This window comes from Fukomys damarensis, unplaced genomic scaffold, assembly GCF_012274545.1.
Source record: "Fukomys damarensis isolate Sample0158 unplaced genomic scaffold, DMR_v1.0_HiC HiC_scaffold_15, whole genome shotgun sequence".
In the NCBI taxonomy this organism is placed as follows: domain Eukaryota; kingdom Metazoa; phylum Chordata; class Mammalia; order Rodentia; family Bathyergidae; genus Fukomys; species Fukomys damarensis.
This window is the reverse complement of record NW_022900927.1, coordinates 51,509,197-51,514,485: the sequence shown is the minus strand read 5'-3', so window position 1 is coordinate 51,514,485 and position 5,289 is coordinate 51,509,197.

Here is a 5,289-nt window from a genome sequence, read left to right as displayed (position 1 = left end):
CTCCTTTTTTTTTTTTTTTTTTAAATCACAACTAGAGTTGGGGATGTAACTTGTACATAGCATGCTTAAGATCCAGAACTTAAAAAGAGCATAATTGAAGGCCTTCTTCTATAAATTCCTTCCTATGAACACCTCCAAAGCTCAGTCAAGTATCTTAGGTATATTTGACACTACAGAAAATCAACAATATGGTTATTATGTAGATATTTGGATCATTTCTATGATTATGGACTTACTGCTTTATATAACCCAGGTTATTGTTTCATGTGATTAGTCCTATCTCAAGATTCAGTTAGATTTTAAACTATTTGAGGACAACAATCATGTTTTCTATTTCTTTTATGGATCTTTTCACTGAATAGAGAATTGGCTAGTCACACTGTAAGTCCTCAAGAAATACAGAGCACACTTGTACCTCTACTATTAGTCAGGGATTGTGGTGCTACAGGATGAAACCAAACTGACAACCACATAGTTCTTATCTTTATCAACCTCTCATTACAATAAGGGCTGGTAGACACATAAACATAATATAGATGTAACGCAGTGTCCTAAAATAGAGCCAAGAAGAACTCTAAGCAGCATACTGTGGGGGCCCAAGGAAAGAACACAGTTATGATACTATAAGGGTGAATGAGTCCAGAGAAAGATATTTTTAAAAGAATGTATCTTTCTGGGTCCTGAAGTAGGTTTCTCTGTGTAGAAGTTGAGGCAAGAGAGTACAACAGGTATTCACAAGTGTAAGGAGGGTTCTAGCAAAAGCTGCAAAATGTGTGCTGGTTCAGAATTTAATGTCTAAGAGCCATATATTCAGGGACGGGGCTGTGCAAGGTGACTGGATTGTAAAAGTGCTGCGCCCATCAGCTAGCTGACCTACCAACTGCTAACCTACTGGAGAAAGCGGGCCTGGTCTCCCTCCCTGGCTCTCCCCTTTCTCTCTCTGCTTACAGTAGCCATGGTAGGAGCAGCTCCCCACTCCCCGCTACACCCTCCCACTGTGCCCTTCCTACCTTGAAGTCAGCCAGCAACTATCGACGGAAACCTTTAAGACCCACAAGCCAAAAGAAAGCTCTCCTCCTTCAGGTTAAAGCTGTCAGTCATCTTGTCCCAGAAATGAGAAGGGAACTAAGCCTAATGTGTGGAAGAGCGTACTGACTGAGGTGTCCTAAGTCCTGGCCCAGGAGATGTGTGGTGAGACAGGAAACAGGGCTTAGTTTCAGGGAATTCTAAGGGTACTTAAAGTCTATCTGAAGGACCTGGGCCATGATACACCCAGTGTTTTCCAGATATTTATGCATCCTGCGATCATCTAGAAGGCTTGTTTAAAGACATACAGATTCCTAGTATCCACATTAGACTTTCTAAATAAAAACCTGCGGGTTAAGGCCCAAGAATGTGCTCTTTTAGCAAGTTACCCTGACGATTTTTATGTATTTGCTGACAGTAAGTTAGGCACGGACAGTCTTAAAGTCAGAAAGCAATTAAGGGTTATAAAAATACTCCAGGAGACAGAAGGAAACCTGAAGAGTGGCAGAAACCATAAGAAAAAAGGATTTAAAAAATGTACCATGAGGATGTAGTTGTTAAGATTTGGAGTGTGAATGTTGAATTAAATTCTTCTGAGACTTCAAAATTTTTAATGTTTTAGTAATTTAAATCAATTTTGTACTTTTACTTTCTGTGTCCTCTCCTACACTTCGGAGCAGCCACTGTGTACTAAGAAGAGTTAAAACAAGCTGCAGAATGTTCACTCCACGTGCCATACAGTAACATGAACAGCAGGTGGCACTTCTATGCTACGTCTGAACTTCCAAATCTGAAGATAACAAGCTGTAACTTTCACAACTAAAAACTACAGAGGGGCTCACATGGATAAATACCATTTCCAATTTGAGGGAGACCTGGGAAGGACTAACTGAAAGCCCATGTGTTCTACCTAATACTTGGCTTCCAATGATACCCTGTAAGTTTTCAAATGTTGATCCTGGCTGTGGCTACATCCATACTGTCTGCTATCTGAAGAAGCCAAACTAACTTTCGTAGTAAGCAGAACTGTGTGCAGTGAAGAAGGTTTGATGAGAGAAAGTATTTCCTCAACTGTGGCCATGTTTCTAAATGTCCACCTCTGAGCTGTTGCTGTCTGCACAGGTGAAGAAATACAGAAAAGAACAAAATCGATGTGTATAAGGACCACAGGAGGTGTAATTCTGAGTAATAAGTGAGGGCTATGGAATGAAAATAAAGGAGATATTCTTAGTTTTGTAAAACTTATTATGAAAGCCTTAGTGATTTAGCAATGTAAAGAGTAGATTCTGGGGCAGACTGCTGGACATCTAAGAATTTCAGCTCTGCCACTTCTAGCTGTGTTCCCTGGACAAGTAACTTAATGATCGCACATCAATTTTCTCATCTGTAAATGGAAATGGTAATAGCAGCACCTTTCTAATAAGATTATTAGATGTCAAAACTAGACGTACCTAGCATGTCATGAACGCATCTTAGGTATATGACAAACTTAAGATGAACTGTAGGTGGTGATACAGTTGGTAATTTCCCCATCTATTGAAATAAAACTGCAGGACTTCTGTCTTTTTCTTCTTTCCTTCCTTTCTCCCTCCCTCCCTCTCTCTCTCTCTCTCTCTCTCTCTCTCTCTCTCTCCCCTCCTTCTCCCCCCCTTTCTTTCATGATATACCAAGATCAGATGAGATTGGGTGTGTTCAGGGTGGTATAGTCCTAGACTCTTTCGTGACATACCAGTGAGATCGTACGGCTGGTTGTTACACAGCATTATTGTGGTAAGAGATATGTGACATAGCAAGGACTCAATAAATAGCTGTTGAATATCTACAGTCGATGTGTAATGTTTCACAGTACATACATGTTTCTTCATAGCCTGCTCTGTCTCTTGTCTTCCTGATTGGACTATATTTAAAAGATGTATTCTTTGATAACTGTGGAAAAAGTAAAACTTTTCAAAGCTTAGAAAAAATCTAAACACATTTTCTTTTCTTTGGGGTAGTTTCTACATCTTTTTCTTCTATTTTCTCTTAATTCGCTGTATCTGATAGTAGACATCTCACTGCATGGTCTGAGGTCTTAACTACAACTCCTCAGTTTCAACATTAGTATGTTCATTGTTGCAGAACATAAATGAAATAAAATTTACAATTTTAATCATCTTAACGGTGCAATTACCTAGCATTAAGCACATTCAAAATGTATTTGTAAAACTCCATCATCTCAAATAGAAATTCTGTACCATTAAACAGTAATTCCCCATCCTCCTTTACCCCCATCCCTGGCAATCTCTATTCTGTCTCTATGAATCCACACATTCCAGGAACCTTAAATAAATGGAATCATACAACATATGTCCTTTTATGTGTGGCTTACACTTAACACATTTTCAATTTCCACTTGATATATATAATTTCACTCTTTTTATGACTGAATAATATTCTCTTTTGCAGATGTAACATTTCATTTGCCCAACAGTCTGTTGGATATTTACTTGGCTCTTTCCCCTTCTTCACTGTTGTACTTAACACTGCTATGAACATTGCTATACAAGTAACCATTTGAGTCTCTGCTCTCAACACTTGTGGATATGACTAGCAATGGAACTGCTGGATCATAAAATAATTCTGCATTTAAAATTTTGAGGAACTGTCAAACAGCGTTCCACAACGCTATGCCATTTTACATTCCCACTAAAATTCAGCATTATTTTCTAAGCAAGCCAGACCTTTAAAAAAACAAAAAAAAGGGTAATGCTTAGACCAGGAATAAGTAGCAAAGCTTAGAGTCCTAACACTTTATTTTCGGGAGTGGGGGTGGAGTGCAGGGCTTTGAGAATGCTAAGTGGGTGCCCCATCACTGAGCTACATTCCCTAGTCCTGCTATCAAAACTCTTAATAAATCACCCTGAATTATAAATAGAGCAATAGTCATTAACATACATAGTCGAGACGCCCATAGCAATCATTTAAGGACCTTCTTACACCTGCAGGACTCTAAATTCTACCCAGTGTGTGCTGAAGCAGCTCTGAAAATGACACCCCTGAATCAGCACAGCATGCACTGATATGAGACTCACACTCACCAACCTAGATTGCTGAGTTCTTGCGGGCAGAGAAAATACTTTGATCATCTTTGTATCCCTCAAGGCCAGACATGCAATAGATATTTAACAAATGTGCATTAATTAAATACTGTATTGCAATCTAAAGCCACGTTCTACCTGTTTAATTGCTCTGTATAGTAGTCATTAAAGCTAAACTCAGTCGCTGTACAGTTAGTCAGAGAACCTGTAATTACTGCATATAATACCTTTTATTTGCCTAGAATATGTATCTTACCAGTTGTGATCTACCATGCCATTTTACTACCAGGAATCTTTAGGTAATTTTTTTAAAATCTTACCTCAAAGCATGATGGAAACATGCCTGCATGCTTTGAGGCAGTGTTGAAAAAAGAAATAAAAAGGGAAAGGGTGGGCATAGCCTTGGAAGAGCTATCTCAGTACAGTCGCTAAGACTGTTATCTAAGAATGAAGTTTATAATTTGTGAACATTGATAACATTTTGTAGCGCCACCAATTTCATAATGTTGCTGAAGCAGAAATGATACTATGTGTGAGAAAGCCTACAGGAAAAATGGTTACAGTTGCTACACACCCTAGAGCCTTAAAACTACATACTTCTAAGTCTTCGTGTTTACTACCCTAAGGCAGATGTAAATGAGCAGAGGTGAGTAGAAACAGAGCAGAAAAACATGGAGTGCACGAAAATTTGAATAAAATGTTCATTCATTACAAGTAACCAGCATCTGTATCTACATCACACAGGGGTCAGCGTGGGTAAAACAATGGTTTGAAAAACTCAAACCGGGGATTGATTCGTTTATTTCACTATATTAACAACTAGCCAGCTTTCCTTTTCAGATCAAAACTCCCTTCTCAGTCTTAAGCCCTAGCAAGGACGGCGGACAAACAGCCCTCCGCGGCACGCGTGCCAGAGGTTCGCCACCCCTGCTAGGGGGCCAGACGTGAAACACGTGCGCGCGGTCTCTTTAACGTGTAATAGAACTCTGATTGCATCGATCGCAGGCTCACAAGGCCTCCCTTCCACCGCTCTCCGGACTGACCTGGTTACCATCCCTCTCCCGGCGGGACGCCGACAGGAACGTTGGCGTCAGTGAACCCTGGCTTCGGAGTGCGGCCGCCCCCGACTCGGAGCTTCCCACCCGCTGGCAGGCAGAGGCCAGCTCCCTCCGGCGCGGGCGGCGTC